The sequence below is a fragment of the Tenrec ecaudatus genome, chromosome 5, assembly GCF_050624435.1.
Source record: "Tenrec ecaudatus isolate mTenEca1 chromosome 5, mTenEca1.hap1, whole genome shotgun sequence".
Classification (NCBI taxonomy): domain Eukaryota; kingdom Metazoa; phylum Chordata; class Mammalia; order Afrosoricida; family Tenrecidae; genus Tenrec; species Tenrec ecaudatus.
In genome coordinates this window covers 25,193,039-25,214,777 of record NC_134534.1, presented here as the reverse complement: position 1 = coordinate 25,214,777, position 21,739 = coordinate 25,193,039, and the positions used below count along the sequence as shown (strand labels likewise).

At 34.7% G+C, this 21,739-nt stretch overlaps 1 non-coding gene across 1 annotated transcript; it reads left to right on the top strand.

Annotated features, from left to right (window-relative positions):
- Window positions 1–449: 449 nt before the first annotated feature.
- On the top strand, window positions 450–554 carry LOC142449528 (U6 spliceosomal RNA). The gene has a single exon (XR_012784681.1). It is a non-coding gene; the product is annotated as a U6 spliceosomal RNA (small nuclear RNA).
- The last annotated feature ends 21,185 nt before the right edge of the window (window positions 555–21,739 follow it).

The following is a 21,739-nucleotide window of genomic DNA, read 5'->3' as shown; positions in this document are numbered from 1 at the left end:
GAGCATTCAGAAATACTGTACTGTTGCTAAATCCTTTTCATTCCAGCATTCAGTTACTTGATGCCTTACCAGGTGAGGACTCAGAGTTTTTGAAGTTTGGGCTTAGATAAGCTTATGAAAAGTAGAAATATTTTTTACAATGTAAATCTGTGATTAATATACTTGGGCTATTTATCTTAGTTCAACTTTACCTTAGTTGAAAACAAAATTAATAATACATAAATCCTGAAATGTTGATATTGGCATTAAATTTGAATCAGATTAATGTCCACTAAAAGAAGTACACATGTTCATTTGAGTACAATTGAAAACTGCCTTAATCAGGATACATTTTAGAGCATTATACAAGATGAAAGTTCTGAGTTAAAATTCTTTTAAAAAACAACTGGACAACTGATTACAATGAGCTAAGCAAATAAATTGATCAAAATAAAATACATTTCACTTATATTTTATTATAGAGTCATTTGAAATATCAAATGTAATGGAATACATACATAGCATGGCCCCTGCGCAAGGATGACACGCAAATTTGTGAAGCGGTCCATATTTTAAAAATCATTTTTAGGTATCTAATGACCATAATCTGTTATCACGAACTCATACAAGTTTCTCCTAAAATTAATTCAAAGTAGTGATTCCTGTCTTCAAAGCCCCAGAGCTTTAGTCTTTTATCTCTATAGGTCACAAAAATATAGATCAGCTCCCCAAAACAGAATGGAAATCACATGTACTGCAAAATGCCATGGAAATGCCATTTCATGTTGTTCTTGTTTTATCCTACAGGGTAGTTAGTTGGTCAAAGTAATGTGCTCTTACTTTAAAGTCACTAAGAATTAAGGACTTATATTTTAAATTAGGATTGTGTGGGTCAGAATCTGTCCCATAGCATTGTGTGGGTCAGAACCAGTTAGATGGTTGTTTGGGTTTTGGTTTCAGGAGCATGACGGCAAACTTAGGTGAGTAAAGGATGGAAAAGGAGATTCTAAGAGAAATACTTGTTTATGGAACCAGATGACACATCTGTGGGGATATTGAATCTATCCTTAGTGATATTAAAATAATTCTGGAGAGAAATGAAGGTAGGTGTTAAAGTAGAAAATCCACAAGGTATATATAATAGCATTAAGACAAAAAGCAGATGTTGGTACTTGTCAAAAAATAACCAAAACTGCCACAGAGTTAATTCTGGCTCATAGTGACCCTAAAAGACAGAGTAGAACTGACCCTTGGATTTTGGAGACCATAAATCTTCACAGGAGCAGAAAACTGCGTCTTTATCCTGAGGAGTGTCTGGGGGTTTTGAACTGTTCACCTTACAAAAGTCACCCACCATGTAATCCACAATGCCTCCGTGTGTGTGTGTGTGTGTGTGTGTGTGTGTGTAAATCCTGGTGGTGTGAATGGTTAAATTCTAGACTTTTAACTGAAAGGTCAATAGATTAAAATCACCCAGAAGCTCTATTAGAGAAACAGCTAGTGATATGCTTTTATAAAAATTGTAGTTAATAAAAGCTTTACAGAATAGTTCCACCATGTCACCTGTGGTGTCTATAATTTGAACTCAACTTGAGAACATTTACACACACATACAGTCTTCTTGTTTTTTTATAATTTTAAATCAAATTGAGAACACCTAAACATACACAGACACACAACTATATATACCTAAATATGAAACTATAGTTGCATATATAGATATATATAGCTGTTTCTTTATCTTCCTATTACATTTCCAAAAATTTAACTGTTGCCAGTGAATACGTAAAAGACTGGACTCTTTAATATGTGTACTTGTATTCATTAAATTAAACAGCTCTTATTAGCATTAAGAAAAAATATCTTGTAATGTTCCCTGTCTCTTAACACTATTTCCCCTGTTACAATATTCACATGTATGAGTATAGTATATAAATATACATGCATTAATGATACATCACAGATTTTCACTGGGCAGAAATATTTTAATTCATATGGAATCAACACTGATTCCAGGTTTAGCCATGGTCAGTAGTCCTCATTTCCACATCATTTTCAATGCCAGGGTGCAGGTCAACTCCCGGTGGCTCCACACATGAAAGTAGTTTTTTAAGTTTATATAAAAATTCTCTTATCTGGTAATTCCATGAAACATTGCCAGATCCAACATCTGAATAGTATTATATGATTGCGAAGTTGCCACATAAAACAAAAACCAAATTCACCACCATCGAGTCAATTTCAATTTAGATAGCAATCCTATAAAACAAGGTAGAACTGCCTCTGTGTGTTTCTGAGACTATATATAATTATTGGAGCAAAAAGCCTCATCTTTCTCCCATGGATTGGCTTGTGGGTTCAAATTGCTGACCTTTCAGTTAGCAGTCTAAAAGGCAATCAACTATGCCACAAGGACTCCGTAGGCTGTGGTATGGTTGATCCATAACATATTCTGTATTACCATATATATTTAAAATCAAAAGACATTTAGAAATTATAAAAATCTTCATTCCTTGAAATATATCCCAGATTAACTGACATTGAACCACATCTCATGTCAGGTTGCTCCAATTGTAGCCATTCATAAGTATTTTATAATTTATAGTTAATGCATATAAAGAGTTTAATTACTTTATGACAATTAAAAACAAAACAAGCCAAAATCCCCATAACAACTGGGTTGCATTTAGTCTAAACTATATCTCGAAAATTCATGCATAACCTGCCAGGGACATTCTAAGCTCTTTTAGAAAGGAAAACAACTGTGCTTTTGTGCCATTATTGTCTGTCTTCAGAAAATCCAACCTTTAAAACAACCTTGTATCTTTCACCCAAGGGAATCATGATTGGATGACTAATTACTTAGAATGATCTGCAGTCCGAATTAGATTACTTCCGAAGTGTGAAATACTTACAGAGCTCTAATAATCGCGGCCTTCGACACTTCTACGTAAGAGAAGATATGTGAAATTACATCAAAATGTAATCCCCTTTTATCCTGGGAAAAACTGTTGCTGGGACCTGAGTCTTTTGCATTCACATAACATTAAGATAACTCCAGGGAGATTAAACAAAATAAATTATAGTCCATTCACTTGGCACCTAATTATGGGAATGCTGTTAAACATTTGACTTTGCATAGAGGCTAGAGCAACAATATTTTAGTTGTTGCTTCTTTAATACATAAAGGAATTGGAAAGAATGTATCCTGGTGTAAAATATTAAACAGTTGATTAATATACACCTTTGATTCATAAAAAAATACATTTCAAAAATCTAAAAACTAATTTTACTTGAATTTAATGTTCATTAGTGGAAAGCTCACTCTTCTAACCTGAAGAGATGCTCTAAGAGGAGGAACAAATATGAAAAAAATAATTAAAGAAAACCCATTGTGCCCTGGGATAGGGGAGCCGATGCTTTCAAAGATACCACCATTCTAAAATCTTGATAATTTTTCATTAGTTTTCTCACCTCAATCTGAGAATGTCTCAAAGAGTCAGTAATAATTCAAAGTAAGTCTTCTCCCTTTCTTCCATTTTCAAGGACATTGTGATATTAGAAATTTAATTTATATTAAATTTGAAAGAGTTTTGTGGCTTTGTAGGTATATTGTGAATGGCTGGCTTACAAAGATTAGGGTATACGGTGAATAGCTCAAGCTAAAATAATAACTTTTATCTTTCTCTAAACCTCTCTTACTAAAATAAGGAGAGAGAACATCAGCAAGGAAGAATGAAGGTCAACATGCAAAGTGTTTGGCAGCTTTATTTAACCAATATGCAGATGATTAAATACATTCCTTTTATAGAGTGGGGTCAGTTACTAAATCTGACATGAAGGTCTAACTTGCAGGGAAACTAAGCTTAGGATTCAGTATTCAGCGTCATGGAGTCAAAGAGAAGCGGGAACTCAGCCTGGAGCGTGATGTTGTAAAAGTAAGAAAATTGAATTACACTCCAGTGCCATCCATGCATTTGTGCTCCGTGAGGAAGCGTCTTTCAATGAAGCAAATTCAAAAGTGAAATGATGTGCACTGCAAGGAGCAGCACAATTCAAAAGGAGGAAACAAAACAACACTCTCCAAGAATATTATTTATGAAGGTTGTTAGCCTTATGACATTTGTAGTTAATTTTTTTCACACTGAGGAGAGATAATTTTGAAAGCAATCAACAATCCCTTAAGAGATTATATACTTAGAGGGAAGATTATTATTTGTTTTTCACAGTTTATGAAATAAAATCTTACATTAAGAGCTATATCTTTCCTATCCAAGGAGCCAGGTGTTTTCAGAATCAGGAATGAGGTTCTTTCTTCAGTTCCTTTTGCTGAGAAATGCCAGGTGTTTTCTTCCCTGTTGGTTTTCTAAATCTTGGTACTTACATATTTCACTATAACATTCAGTCATTTCATGAGCTAGCATATAATCAAGAAGCAATGAATTGAAGCAGTAGGGCAACGCTGGTTAAAATAAAATCACAATAAGACCCCAGGAATATACAGAAAACCAGTGGAAATATTTTAAGTTGAAAATGAATGTAACACTGGAGGTGCTCCCTCATCTATAACAAGAAATTTGTCAACAACCTGGCCAACTGATGGGGATATATTCATATTTTTGTCCATTCCAAATAGTAGTGATCCAATAAAATTCAGAAATTATCAAAAATCTCTTTAATATTACAGAAAAGTAAAATTTTGATGAAGATAATTCAAAGCCTGGAACAGCATACCATTGACAGGGAACAGTACAAAACTCTTGGCAGGTTCAGAAGAGCAACCTCAATGCTGATGCCAAATGGATATTGGCTAAAAGCAGAGTATACCAGAAAATATATTTACCTGTGATTTATTCATTGTGCCAAGGCCTCTTCCCATGCAATTCCTAACAAATTATGAATAGTATCACAAATAATAGGAATTCTTGAACATTTAATTATATTCTATAGAACTTGTACAAAGACCAAAAGGCAATACTTAAAATAGAACAAAGGGATATTATGTGGTTTAAAACCAGAAAATGGGTGCATCTGGGTTGTATTCCTTCAATATGTTTATTCGATCTACAAATAATCCAAGAAGTTGGACTGTCTCAAGAAAAAGATTACATCAGGATTGGAGGAAGACTTGTTAATGAGTTTTGATACGCAGACGACACAGCCTTGGTCACTGAAGGTGAAGAGAACTTAAAAGTGCTTCCTAAGGACAACCAAAGATTATAGTTTTCAGGAAGAACACCTCCACATACAGAAAACAAAAACCCTCATAATTAAACCAGTCATCAACATTATGATAAATGGAGAAGATACTGACGTCAAACATTAGCATGCTTGGTTTCACAAGTAATGTTCAATGAAGCCGTAGTCATTGAATTAAGTTATCTATTTCACTGGGCAAAGCTTCTGCAAAAGAGTTCTATAAAATATTAAATAAGATGTCATTCCGAAAACTAAGGCGCAAGCCAAGGTATAATCTATTACTTCATCTGCATGCGAAACAGGATATGACTGAGGAAGATCAAAGAAGAATTCATTTCTTTGAAGTTCGGCATTGGCAAAGAATACTGACTATACTATAAACTTCCAGGTGAACAAAAAACCCTTTCTTAGAAAAAGTACAACCACCACACACCTTGAAAGGAAAGGGTTGATCGAAAGACTTCCCCTTGCCTATTTTATCATTTTTCTAAAGGGACAATTCCCGAGAGAAGAACATTACGCTCCGCTGAGGGTCCGTGAAACAAAGGAAGATCATCAAGGGGATGGATTAACAGAATGGCAGTGAAAACGGGCTCAAACATTGGAAAAATTGAGTGAATGGTGCTGGAATGGTTAGCCTTTTGTTCCATTGTTACTAGGGTGACTATGGATGGGAACTGACAAGACTACCTAACAATAGTCCATGTAGGAGTGGGTTGCTGGATTTGAATATTTCCTCATTCAGTAGACTTTATAGAAATGGTATTTTATTTATGTTAACTTGAATTTTTAGTCTTCTGTCTTGCACATACCTGCCCGAGTAGTTGTTTCACTCCGCACTATATCATTTTATGCTTTATTATTATTTACATGTATAAATACCCATTTATTCCTTGGTGACATAAAAATATTGCTTCTGTGCTTCTAAAATGTTAAAGTGTACTTTCAGATTTAAATTTTTGTTTCATCAAGAATGTGTTGCCTGGGTATCATATGAGGGACATTGTGAGGCGAACATGATTGTGATCTGTCACTGGTCCAGATCAGAGCTGGAGACACAGGGAATCCAGGACAGATAAGCCCCTCAGGACCAATCATAAGAGTGGTGCAACCAGAAGCAGAAGGGAAAGGTGGGGGAGAAAGGGTGAACAGATCACCGGATCTGGGGGATGGACAACAGAAAAGTGGATAAAGGGAGATGTGTAAAATATGACAAAATAATAATAATAATTTATAAATTATCTAGGGTTCATAAGGGAGGAGGTCATGGAGGGAATGGTAAAATGAGGAGCTGATACCAAGGGCTCAAGTAGAAAGGAAATGTTTGAGAATGATGATGGCAACAACTGTATAAATGTGCTTGACACAATGGATGGATGGATGGATGGATTGTGATAAGAGTTGTAGGAGCCCCCAATAAAATGATCTTTTTAAAAAAGATGGAGATTGTGAACTTTTACATTTTTTTAAAATTCAGATTACAAATTTATCCAAAATTGTTTACTAAATAGTTTATTACATCTCCACTGACCTTGCTTACCACTTTAATTAAACACTAAGTTCATTTCCTTTTACAGTGCTCCACAAACAAAACCTAGATATGGGAAAGTTATCAGTGTAAGTGAATTCCTTAGCGAAGGAATTCATGAGGGAAAGTGGATTACTCTGCAAACCGTTTCAGGTACCTAATTGTCCCTATAATGTTTATTTTTCTGCCCTGAGCAGAATTAAGTTCAAGTTGATAACACCTGAAACAGTTAGGAGGTATTGACAGTCTATCCAAATGATGCTCTTAATAAGCCACTATAAATATTTGAAAAATAATTTTAGGGCAAAATGTTTAATTAATTTATGAATGTGTGATGTGTGTACCTTTAGGTTTTTTCTTATTCTTATCATTCTAATAAAATTAGACTTTCTTTCATATTTCTTCATTGAAATGACTTTTGTTTCTGTAAGTTTAGACAACTTCTAATAAACTCGGTGAAGTCGAGTGGTTTTCCATGATCTGTTCTTACATGTCTTGCTTCATGTCATTGATTGCAATACACGCACAGCGCAACACCATCTACCTGTTCTTGTCAGTTTCTTGGTTTCCATTTCTCCTTCTTTCTTAACCTTTCTGAGCATTATCCTTCAGCAAATGCTGCCTTTTGGATGTCAAATGGTTGATATTTCTAAGTTTTGCATTACACTAATGTAATGATTCTGATTATTGAGCTGTTATTTGCCTTAAAATGGCAATTAAGGACCATGGACTTGGGAGTTCCCTCAGTTTCTTTCACACAAGTTAGCCTGATCATAGTCAATTTTATGATTTTTACTTTTAATCCTCATTATTTCTCCAAATTTACCCAAGATGGTCCTTTTCAGAGCTGTTGGTACCAGCTGATTCTGTTTGAAGATCACCAAGACTGATATCCCTGTGGTGCATTAGTCTGCAGGACTAAATGTTTCCATGCATCTTCCACTTTTATCACACTTCTTTCCTCTGCCCAGGAAAAGACCAGTAATTGCACCTTAGATGACTACAAATGAGCTTTAGAGACACACGTTTCTACCCATCAAAGTATGGTGTGGAACACTGTCTCTGTGAACTGTGTTATCCCAGTTGACTTTGATGTCTTTGGACATCATGGTGTTGCGTTTCCAGATGCAAAGGTTCATTTCCTCAATGCATTTTTATGTCTCAAAAATTTTCGTAACTTCGCTGCTATATGCTTCACTACATTCATGAAAGTATTTGCAGCAAAGATAATTACTCATGTACAAATATCCTCCAGTGGGTATCTTCTAACTGTCCAGCCAACACCTGTTCAGCCTCCATGCCTCTCCAGGCGCCTACTCATAAAATGACCATTGTTGGAAGATTGATAGACTTCCACTATCAAATATGTGCCTGAATAAAAAAATATTCTTTTGTTTGTTTGTTAGGGTCAGAGTAGAAGTGTTAGTGCCTACACTTTGGATTTATCTTCCTTTGGTTAAAGGAAGTTGATAATAACCACCCTCTAACTTTGGGTTAATTATATAATCTCTTTAAGTCTAATTTTATTTCTATGTGAAAAGAAATAAAATGAGTATTTACTAGTTTGGATCATGTAGAATTAAATATATACACAGCATTAGTATACCTAATACATGAAAATACCCTAATTACTTTCCTAATGATGCATGTTGAAATTTTGAATGTTTGCCCTTAATTTAGCAAAAGGAAAAATCAGATCTTTTGTTTTTTTCAGCATGGGAAATTGTAAATCATGAGTGTACAAGACTGGTATCTCTTTGACTGTGCCTAATAAATTTTCACATTAAAAATATGTGCAGTTTTAAGTAATAACATACATCAACACAAAACAAAACCATATTATCTGTGAGTCAATGCATGAGGAGTGTTTGCTAAGATCATTTGTCTCATTCTAGCCTGAGGTTTATTAACGTTTTGCTAAAGTACTTCATAGAATTATGACATAAAATAATACATCAATTGATCTTTATGAGAATAACTATGCTATATATATATTTCCTGTCTATCCTGCCTTTTATAAGTTAAATAAATTTACTCTGAATTTCTGACACAAAAAGGAGCTCCTATTCATTATCATTTAGAATGTTGTTTTTTCTTCAAATGTGTTCATTCCCTTTGACAAATTTCACTGGAAACTTGAGAGGACTTATAGCAACATGTTTTGTCTAACTTTAAATTGTCTTGTCTCCAAAGGCATTTCAAACTCAACTATAATAGCTTAGCAAAAAGTTTGAATTAACAAAAACCTTTCTCCCATTACTACACATCAAAGGTCAGTAAAACTCTTCCTGCGAAGGGTCAGCTGGTAAATCTTCCAGCGTGGAGGACCAGGGGTTCTCCGTGTGCGAAAGCAGCAAAAGCCTGGAAGGGAAAGGGATGTTGAAGGTTTCACCGCTTTTACCCCATTTTAGGCCCGGATATTCTGGTTTTCTTGAGAATTCTCTGAAACTTTCCAGCGAGATTTTTGAAATTTGTTTCCTGCTACTTCACCTAAGCTTCAAGAAGAAATTGAATTTTGCATTGATCTGCATTCTACCGCCTAAAATTATAGCAAGTTATTCCTGAATGTTTTTCTTTGGGGATTTTACTTTATTGCACCTCAGAGTTGTAACAATTGACTACAAGATTTTACAAATTCCTGGTTCTTTCCACAGCAATACATCTTTACCAACATGTATATAATTAAGCATTTAGCTCTAAAATTACCATTAAACTAAGGGTTATACCTATAAATTATGAAATAGTAATTTGTTCAGGTATTTATGCTAACCAAATTAATTCAGTTTATACAAGTCACTCTATATAAATTGCTATAATAATTAATTGGTTCTAATATAAATGTCATTTTAATTTTGCTTACGAATTTCAAAAATAATATCTTACTCAATTATAAAAATATGATTCATATATTTACTCAATAAATGCCTCTAGTGTTGAGTCCTGATTATTGGATTATCAATCTTACAAGTGAATAAATCAGTTACTATGTTTCTTAGTTGAGCTAAAAATTTTCTTGTAAATGTTATTTGCTGCAGCACAAATAATTACATAAATAAAATTTAAACTACTTTGTTTGGAAGAAGCATGAAAGTTCCAAACAGATCCGTATGACAATTTGACAATCACGTCAATGGGCAAAAGTGGCTTTTAGTTAAGTGTTTGCCTTCTGAGCAAAATATTAGTGGTTCAAATCCACCTTCTTCCCTGTGGTAGAAAGATGTGGCAGTCCTTTTTCATAAAGATGTTGACTCTTGGAAAGTCCACAGGGCAGGTGCACTCCGTTCTGTAGGATATTTGGAGTTCAAATCAACTCAATGCCTAAGAGGCTTGTTTACGTATATGTGTGTGTTTGCATGCATATGCGCATGCATGTACATTAGTGAGTAAATTAAGTATGAAACTAATTCTGAAATAATGGACTTGAACGTCCCACTACTTCTTATTATCCACAAACACCCTATGGTAAGGACATTTAGTATTGTTACCTATGTTCTCTGCAGGTTTTTCTCACAATTGACAGCAAGCAAAGTTTGACAATAATGTAGACACCCTTTGATAGGCTCAGAAATAAAATAAAATAAAACAACATGAAACAGAGATGTTATTAATCTGATTAGGATGTATATTAAGTCAATAAACCAATATTAAGGTTAAAGAGATGAATCAGAAAACAATAAGTGCTAAAATTGGTATTTTTATTTTAACATTAATCATGGATGTTTATCTGTTCTTGAATCTGTTGATCAATATACAAATAGCTCCATGTATCATCTTTTTATAATAAACTACAATTATAGATATATTTTAAAATTTGAAATTAGTTTTTTAAGTAAAGGACATATGTATTCAAAATAATATTAATGTACTTGTATATGGATATATTTTCTTTGATTTATATCAATTCTCTACATTTACAGAGCTTTTTAGTGATGTGAATATTGTACATTTATTTAAATACACTCACTTTAATTTTCATTTAACAATAAAAATCATTTTACATTAATTTCTATATGTAATATTTTAGGTTTTAAAATGCTTTAAATCTAGTATTATGTTATAAAAATTAAATCTATAACGGTAGCTCCAAAAGGTCAAAAGAAACACAGGAAATAAATAAAATACTAAAATGTATATCCACACAGACGCTGCATCCTGCTTCTGAACATCTCCAATTCACAGCTATCAGGTGGATCCCGCTGACAGCAATGCTATGGCACCGCTCTACAGCCTCTTTGGGGTTCCCTGACTCTAACTCCTCCCTGGAACCGAGTCTCACCCTTTCTCTTGGGAAGGAAGTAATGGAGTCACAACTAAGTCTCTGTGGTAAACAGCCCCACTTGTAACCAAATCCACCACAAGGACTCCTGCTGCTAAACACAGAAGAGCTAAAAACAAATGAGAAAAGTACTGAAATAAAATAACTAAACAGACTTCAAAGGATGGTTGAGAAGATTGCGCAGAGTATCATAATGTAATGTGTGAAACCTGGGACTAGAACACCAAAGGGGAAGGATGTGTGTGGCATGCCTTCATTTAAAAATTACAGACAAACTCAGGCTTAGAGTTGCAAGATTGAAATATTCTTTATGCAAGAGAGTGACTGATGGTGTGATCAACAGAAGATGAAGAAATACAGAGTTGAAATAGTAAAAGGCATTGATCGATATTCAACCATTTGGGAGAAACCATCTGATCAAAATTTGACAGTTCAAAAGAAGTCAAAGCTATGTTGAAGTCACTGGTACAAAAAACGAGGTGAATTTGGTGCAATGGAGACAGAAATTGGGTTAAAAAAGTTCCTTTTTTTCCTGTATGCTATGAGATTCAGCAGAATGACTGTAATCAGCTAAACAAAATCATCAGGCAGGCTTGATACTAACTGTTGGCAATAACCAAAGAGTGCCAGGAACCTAACATCTATAACACACCTTTGAAAGCATGGCATAACTAACTATTTAAGATCAATATTTCCATTTAGGAAAAGTTCCCATGCATAGACTGGGATGTGTTATCAAGACTCTTCTAGGTTGGTCACCCTTTTACCATACCCTCTTTGTCCTTGGGGGCATCTGACTCTATAATTTCAGATGGATCTCCTTATTAATTGTAATTTGACTATATAATCATTTATGATTTAGAGTTATTACAATGCCTATTATTTGTCTATTAAAATGTTGATTATGGTAATGATAGCATATTAATGATCTGCAGGAGAGCAAAATTGTGTTATTGAAAGGCAACATAAATGACACTATTATTATAAATCTATCCACATATTTACCAATGAAATATATATTACAATTAAAATACATTTTGTTTGATATCTGTCTTCAATGATTATTTTCCCATCTCAAAAGTCATCTGGAGAAATAATCCACTAGCCATTCATATTTTATTATGAATTAGTATAGCAAAAGCTGTATTTTATGGAATTGATGGGCTTAATTAAATAGGAATTAAATAGGAATCTCAATTGCTTGATGGGGAAATATTGCAGTTTTTCTTCAGAGTATGTGATTAAAAAGAGTAACATGAGAAAAGTTTACTGTAGATTATTAAGTAAGAATAAATAATCCATGTCTACTATGCTTACTGGGGATGCTGTCTTGTCAGGTATCTAAATTTTGAAAAGAGAGCGACTGTCCACGAAAATGATGTGAAGTTTAAAGTGTGAGCGGCCAAGCATACCTGGAAGCAGAATCCCTGATGTGGTGTAAAACCGTGAAATTTTGCACTACATTTTAGTAAGTACGCACACATAAACCTGTGCTCATGTTGTTTATTGGCTATTACGATATTGGTTGTATGCCAGTGCTAATCTACTTCCTGAGTTTATCATGGTCAGTGACATATCTAAGGTATTGCACCAGTCCTGGGGAGACTCAGATGTGACTGTGAACTGTTTTCATTAACAGGCTATGGTCCAAAGCGCTTCTTCAAGCAAGGGAATCCTTAATGAACAGATTAATGAGTTTGCTTCATGTATTTGAGCATATATCAAGGTGCTAAATGATCACATTCATCCGAAGATGGATGTCAGATGTTCGGACAATGTCTGCGCTTGCTTAGACACCCTCTTCTATGGAGCTGTTCTGGCATAAGCACCACCTGTGCATCCTGGATCAGTACCTGCTAGCATGTCTGCATACCCTAAATACGCCTCTGCACGCAACCTTCATTCTACTTCACTGATGGAAAGGTGAGGCCAGCAGTTTTATTTCAAAATTTTGTACTTCACTATTTTCCTTTGCTTTAATTTTATCATCCTCAAATATAAGCATTGTGAATAATTTCTGTGGCTTTTGGTTCTAAAGGAGATCATAATATGCATTTGGAGGTGGAAATGATTCATAAAGAGATAGCAAATTATTAGCACAGATCCCATTGATTTAACGTTATTGTAAATAATTTCTCTAGTTGCTTTGTTCCTTTTTATTGCCCACACAGCCCACTAAATGCTCAGCGTCATTCCCTGAGAGCAGGTGGTGACTAAACACCAAGGTGCTAACCAAACTAAATGTACTCATGAGCTATATGGGTACAATTTTCTTCTAGCTTATGTAGCACTTTCCTTAAATGTATACATAATATTTTTTTCTAAACAGTATAACAGCTGTTTATCTAAATAGTTTAACTGCTGATTTTGAACGAGTCTGTTCCCAGTGTCAAATGCTCCTATTGTTATGTGACTTTCCTTGTTGTTTGCTAGGTGCCATCGAATTGGTTCCGACCCATTGCAATCTTATTTACAGCAGAATGAAACACTACCTGGTTCTGCTCCATTCTCACAATGGTTCCTATGCTTGAGCCCATAGTTGCAGCCTCTGCACTTAGGGTTTATTTTTCCCTTGCATTAAGAAGATTAAATATGAAAATCACAGTAAGTGCATTTCAATTGAAAGTATGCACGATTCTAATTTCATGTTCTAACCTCTCTTTTATTTTTCCCAACAGAAAATGACTTGCACTAATTAGGTTACAATAAGCATTGCTCCTAGAGGAAATAGTGGTGTCTCTCAGCTGCAGGTGTTAGGCATACACACCACGGTAACATAACGCACTTCACCTGAGAAGACAATGCTATTTCAAGTTTTCTTTTGTTATTGCAGCCTGCACCAGTACAATATTGTTGTTGTCTTACTAAAATTACTGTTGCTTGTGAAAGTTCTAAAGTATGAAAACTGAATTTTGAAATAGATCGCTATGTTTCAGTAATGAAGTTTTACTTTTCCAAGTCCCTTTGCTAGTTGGTAATGGTACTTACTACACCCTCTTGGAATTTTCCAATACTGGATACAGTGCACCATATATGGTCCTATCTTGCAGAGATGGAATTTGTGTTCAGTGCCTGAAATATTGATTACTCTAACCCATGTACATTGATGTTTGTTGTTCATTTTTCTCAATAATTTTTTGTTTTATATTTGATGTTATAAATTTGCATGAAAATAGATAATATTTGGGTTTTTGTATTAAGAGCAGTCTAATTCTGTTGTGTGTGTGCAGCCCTATTGTGTTGCTCTAATTAAAATTCAGAATGTATTGGCATGGATAGAAATAGGGATGGCTTATTCCACATGAGACGCTATTGACTTACTACTTTCATAGTATTAACTGTCAGTGCTCTTACTTTGTAACTGTGCACACATTCTGACTTCCAGATGACAGTTCAGATTTATATCTATATTAAAGGCATAATAAACCACAGAGATTATAAGAAATCAGGACTCACAGAAATACCCTGATTACAATTAAAACAAATAAAACTTCAGCATTTTTGTAAAATCTACATTACATTTTTGCAGTCAGTCATGACACAATACATACTGAGAATGAAGAAACTCTAGGTCAGATTGCCAAAGTTGAAATTGCATATTTACCACTTATGAGACATTGGACTAATCTATGTTACATTCTTTGTAGGGGCTTGGATTCCTAAATCATAAGAACTCTTATAAAATATAACTTGAAAGATGCATGGAAAAAATCACTTACTAAAAATTGATCATTAATATTAATTTTAATCCATTTAGGTTCTTGGAATACAAAAGAAGGAAAAGGAAGAAAGAGGAGGAGGAAGGAGGAGGAGAAAGAAGCAGCAGCAGGAGGAGGAGGAGGAAGAGGAAGAGGAGGAGGAGGAGAATAAGAACAAGAAGAAGATGGAAATATTTGATATCCAGTAGAATTCAACAAGGATGCAATCATGGAGTTGAAACTAGATATGGATCCAGTTATTACACATGGGGATTTAGCTAGAGGGCTAGATGATATAAGCATGGATAACTATTAATGATACTAATAAGTCATGTAAGTAATGATACTAATAAGTCATGGGGCATTTTAGGGGGGAAATACTTTTGTGATAATCTGCAAAGATTGCAGTGAGATTTAAACATGTTTAAATAAGAGGTCAATAATTGAACATAAAAGCAGATTCCTAGCTAAAAACAAGATATGCAAAGACCTTTTGAAATTTCTTCCAGTGGCTCCTTTTTATCACAAATTGACCTTCCTCCTGTACTTCTGCAGAACCTTACTTCTGTGTTTCTTATACTTTCCTGGCTATTCTTTGCCTCCCCTAAGTAATCCCACCCACATTCATGGTTACATAAGCATAATGCTCAGGGGAATCAAAGACAACGAATGATTAGGTTTGAAATGAACATAAGTCAATTGAGAGGAACTTGGGAAGGAAAAGGCAATGAGGTCAAAAATTAGAAATCAGTTCTGTAATGACATGGAGATTATAGTGTCATTTGCATGTTGTTAACAACACCCAGATAAGAGTGATAGACCTTATAACATTCCTGACGTGGTAAGGAATATGTGATGTGTTAGTTACTACTACCTATAGACTCAGAAATGGTCATTTTTGTTTTCTCTATATTGACTTGTCATTCACAGCAAGGTGGCAAGTGAGTAAAGTCCTGATCATTTTTAGCAAACAAGGTCATTTCATCTTTATATTGCAAATTCTGAGTATTTGCTCTACATATAGATGGAATAAGCATGGTGAGAGGATACTTCCCTGATGCACGTTTCCCCCGTTTTTAAACCATGCGATACTCTGTTGTCCTATTTGAAACACTGCTTCCTGCCCCATGTAGAAGTTCTACAGGAGCATAACGAAGTGTTTTCGAATGTTCATTCTTCTAAGTCCTACCCAGAGTTTGTTATGATGCCTACAGGCAAATGACTATGCCTAGAAAATAAAGCACCAAAAAAGCAAATAAAAAAATATGGGGCTATTTGCTTTCAGCCAATATGGAATGGGAGTTAATAGATGAACTTCTAAATATGTTTCATCTTAATGATAATAACAATATGCTTTCCTTATTATGAGAATGAGTTTCTGTGTTCCTATGATGCCGCCAGCGATGTCACTAGTATTTCCAATACCAGCATGGAGTAGGGTATAGGTTTTAGAAGAGTTTCTAACAGTCTACCTCTGGGAAAGAGTCTATGTCAACCCTGATTCCCAACAGAATATTGTCCAATGTAACCCAGGAAGATAAATATTCTAGGTTGGACCCCATTTAAAGTACTGAAAGATCACAATAATTGACTCGATCTGGTAACAGTTGTGAAGCTCGTGTGCAATCGGGCAGTGTTATGCTCTGTTATCCTGGATATGACTTGCTGGGTAGCACCCACACTGACTGGGATCTGTCAGAAACCAGAGCAGGTTTCAGAATGGGATATGTTTCATTGCTAGGCCAGATATATCGCGAGTGAAAGCAGAGAACACCATAGAGATGTTTACCTGTGTTTTATTAGCTGTCAAGACTATGCAGATACCAACAAATTATGAATAATGTTTTCAAGAATGGCAATGTGAGAGAACAGGTGCGTGTATATGTAACCAGTATGTAACTCAAGAGACAGTAATTCCGCACCCCCATCCCACAAACACACACATCAAAAAGGCATATTTTGTGGTTTAAAATCCAGAAGCATGTGTTTCAGGATTTTATCTTTTCATCATACTTACTCACTCCATATGCTTTGGAAAAAGCTGACTAAATAAAGAATTCCACACCAATATTGGCTGAAGACTCATAAACAATTTGTGATACAATCTTTCTCATTTTGATTTATCAAATAATAAAGACTCATAGAAGCAATAGCCAAGACATAGTGGGATGTATCAATTACATTGGTTCAATGTGCTGCAAAAGACCCCTAAATATAAAAAAAAAAAAAGTTGAGAATTGTGTTGCATCTACCCAAACTTTGGTTGTTTCTTTTTTTCTTAAATCATTTTGTTGGCAAAAATCCACATATTATACAATTCAACAATTTTATATTATGAGAAGTTGTATAATCATTGCCACAATCAATTTTAGAATATTGTCTTGTTTTACTCACTGTTATTAGCTTTTCATTTCTCCACAACCTCCTCTGCTCCCAGGAACCCATTAATTCAGTTACTGTCTCTATAGATTTACTTATCCAGAATTTCATTTACAAAAAAAGCATATACAAAATCTAAAAACAATAATAAAATGAAACAGATAAAAATCCTCAATCAAAAAGAAAGTAGAAAATATTACAAATTAGAACAGCTTTAAAATTAATCAAAAGAGAGATCAAATGATACGGTGTTAAATTTTAACCAAACGACAACTGCGACCTGAATGGGAGCTGGTTGCTTAGCATGGAATCCACCAGGATTGTGTAAAACAAGTGGGAGTGTAACTTTGTGGAATCTTCATTTGTTGATGGGGCATAAACCAAGGGAAGAAAAAAGATGCTGCAAAAATCTGCTAATGATCAAATTTAATTGTGGGAGGTATGAATATAAGAAAATTTTAAGTTGTCAAAAATGAAATCCTGAAACCTCAATATCCTGTGCATTTGTGACCAGACATGGACTGGCATTTTCCATTTTTTAATCAGGAAATCCTATGATTTATTATTCTAGGAATAACACAATCAAGAGGAATGGTGAGGCATCTGTTATCAAAAAGGACATTGTGAAACCCATCATGAAGTACAATGTTGTCTCTGATAAGATTATATCTATTCAAATAAAAGGAAATCCAATCAATAAAACAATTGGTTGAATTTATGCATCAATCATAATAGCTAGTGATGAAAAGTTGAAGAATTCTACGTACAAATCCAAATGTTATAATGCAATGCTTAAAGATATAGAATTAGTAAATCAATAGGGAAGAATGTGGTTAGCATCTCTTAAACTGAAAAGACTCAAGAAAAAATCCAATCCTTGAGTTATCATGTTGAAAGATTCACTAAAAAACATAATGAATATGCAGGAAACATCAAAAGATGCCTGAAAGAACATAAAGAGTCACTGTTTCCAAAAGAACTGATTGACTTTTCATCATTTTAGGCGGTATTTAAGCAAGAAACAATAATTCTGAAGAAAGATGTGCACACTCCACTGAATGCATAAGTCCAAAACAAGGCTCAAAAAATTGATGAGCTACCAATTGACATGTTTCAACAAACTGATAAAGCACTGGAAGCACTCACTGGTCCAAATGTTGCAAAAATACATTGACAAGGAGCTGCCAGAGGTTCAGGCCGGATTCAGAAGAGGACATGGGACAAGGACTATCATTGCTGATGTCAGATGGACCCTGCTCTAAGCAGAAAAACACTAGCAAGATGTTTACTTGTGTTTATTGACTATGCTAAGGCATTTGATGGTGTGGATCAATACAAACTACAGATGATTTGCAGAAGAATGGGAATTATAGAACACTTCATTGTGCACACGAAGAATTTTTACATGGATCAAGAAGTTGCATGATTGGAACATGGAACACTGCATGGCTTAAAAGCCGGAAAGATGTGCATCAGGGTTGCACCGTCTCACCATACTTTCAATCTGTGTGCTGAGAAAATCACTAGAGAAGTTAGAAAATATGAAGAATGTGGTATCAGGACTGGAGGAAATTTTGTTAACAACCTAAAATAGGCAGATGGCACAACCTTGTTTACTAAAAGCAAGGAGGACTCGAGGTATTTGCTAATGATCTTATATTGCAGCCTTAAATACTTAATATAATTCAATGTAAAGAAGTGCCCAATCCTCACACCTGGAACAATAGGGAACATCGTGATACATGGAGAAAATATTCAAATGTTTAAGGATTTTGTCTTATTGGATCCATAATCAATCCTCATGGATGCAGTAGTCAAGAGATCAAAGGACCCATTCCATTATAAATCTGCTGCACGAGACCACATTAAAGTGTTGAACAGCAAGGATGTGCCTAACCCAAACCATTAGCTCGTATGCCTGTGATAGCTGAACATCGATGAAAGAAGACTAGAGAAAATTGATGTACTGAATTGTGGTTCTGAAGATGAATACCACATACTTCTAAACGTAACATGGACTCCTAAAACGACAAATCCATCTGTCTTGGAAGAAGTTTGGCCAGAATGCTGTTCCTTTAAGGCAAGGCTATTGAGAATTTTTTTATACATACTTTGGACATTTTTTTCAGGAAAGACCATTGCCTAGAGAACGTGATGCCAGGGATAGTAGAGGGGCAGGGATAAAGAGGAAGGCCCTCAAAGACATGGATTGACACAGTGGCTGCAACAATGGGCAAAAGCATGGGGAGAAGTGTGAGAATGGCAATTTTCAACTGTCTTCATATGTATATGCAAGCTGACCAATGAATAAGGAAGACAAGAAAAATTGATGCATGTGAATTATGGTGGTAGCTAAGAACATTGAATTTTTTTTTTTTTTGGACAGCAGAGAACTAAACGGACTGTCATAGAAGTAGTCTGACTACTCCTTAGAAGTCAGGTGATGGGATCTTATTTTATTTACTTCGGACGTGTTATCAGGAAGTAGCAGGTTTGAGGAAAATCATGCTTTAAAGGATTGGCAATAGGTAGAGCATATTCAAAGAGATGGGATGGCCGTGTCAATTGTGCATACTGCACAAGACTGGACAGTGTGTTCTTCCATTGTTAAGAGGGTAACTTTGGGTTGAAATTGAGCTTTCAGCATCTCACAACAACAAGAACCACAAGTAGAAAGATTTACTCTCAAAATGAGAATAAAAAGACCAGCAGAAACTAAATGAAAATTAAAAATATTAAAATATAAGATGGTAGAAATAAAATCCTGTCTCTGTACTAAGGGTAATGAGTTACTGAAAACAGGTGGCTGAAAATAGCAGAAACAGCAATCATAAAGAAGTGAAAGAATTTAGCAAAAGAAAGGGAAAACTACAAGGCAATATACAAACACACAATTGACAGTACAGAAAGAAATCCTTGGATATAAAAGAAAAGAAATAAAAAGAAAAACTGAAACAACTCTCTCTGGGTCAATTTAGTATCATAAGACCTTTTAAAAATAGGCATGGGTCACAGAAGGTGATGCTCATAGGGAGGTAGCCCAGCTGCCTCTGAACTATGACATTTTATAAGTCACTGTAAGGTAAAAGGAAATGTTAACGTAGAATATCGCCAAATTTATTTTAAATAGATTTGGGTCATGTATTTGAAGGTCAGGTAAATAAAGTAAGCATATTATTAAGAGTGAGTGACTAACAATAGTAATCATAAATACATCATTTAAATTCATTTTTGGAAAATTTAACTCTATGTGTCTTTAAAAAATTAAACTATTATGATCCCAAATGCTACCTTGCAAGTCTGGCTAGGCCAGAGGATATACACTGGTACAGATAGGAACTGTAAACGCAGGGAATCCAGGGCAGATGATCCCTTCAGGACCAGTGGTAAGAGTTGCGATACTGGGAGGGTGTAGGAAGGGTGGGTTGGAAAGGGGAAACCAATTACAAAGATCTACATGTGACCTCCTCCCTGGAGGATGGACAACAGAAAGTGGGTGAAGGGAGACATTGGACACAGCAAGATATGACAAAATAATAATTTGTAAATTATCAAGGGTTCATGAGGGAGGGAGGGGAAAATGAGGAATTGATGCCAGGGGCTTAGGTGGAGAGCAAATGTTTTGAGAATGATGAGGGCAATGAATGTGCAAATGTGCTTTACACAATTTACGTAAGAATGGGTTGAGATGAGATTTGCATGAGTCCTTAATGAAATGACTTAGAAATAAATATTTTAAAAGAAAAAGTAAACTAACATAAATATACAGCGGACTATAGTGAGCAGAACTTCAGTTTACAGTTTACCAAAAATATCAATGAAATTAAATGAAAATATTCAAATTTTCATAAAGTGTTCATTTATGTACACATAAACTTCTCTAAAGTTCCTTCATTTATATTCATGTGGATGATAGTATTGAATGATAACAATTGTGAAGATGGCATAGGATCAGTCAGGGTTTCCTTCCGGTATACATAAGGCTGCTAGGAGTAGAGCCTGATTCTATAGGAACTGACAACAGCAAATGGGCTAAAACAAAACAAAACAAAACATGTATATATACCCAGCTCCTTTTAAAACACTTTTATTTTGGACAACTCTCTGAATGAAAAATCACCAATCAAATATGATAATATTTTGCAAATCATACATTCATTTTTGCATAGGAATTTTTTTCTCTCCTAGCTTTTAGCTAAATAAGATTTCAAACTGTAAGAGAAACCAACAAAATATTACAATTGAATTCATTTTGAAAAGTGAAGAAGAATATAAAACACAGAATTAAATGTGATTTTTGGAAGCGCATTAAATTTTAAAATCTGTCCATTACCTCTTTCTATACCTGTAATATTTGAATAAGTTGTTCTCTGCCTTCATGCTTTGAAGTAAAGATTTTTTATTATAATATATCGTAGAGTAAATGTAGGCTTACAGATACCAGAACATTGAAAGAAACTAATTTTTGCCAACTTATTTATGTTATGACCTGGAAGAAGGAAAGAATTGCTCCAATTTCTTCCTCAATTTTCCATCTTATTATGAAATTGTTACACTTTCATGTTTCTATTAATTTCTAAGGCATAATATTTAATACCTTATATGCATTAGTGTCTATAAAGAAGAAAGATAAGATGAACATTAATTCATAGTGGTACACTATTTTTCTAGCAAGTTGAG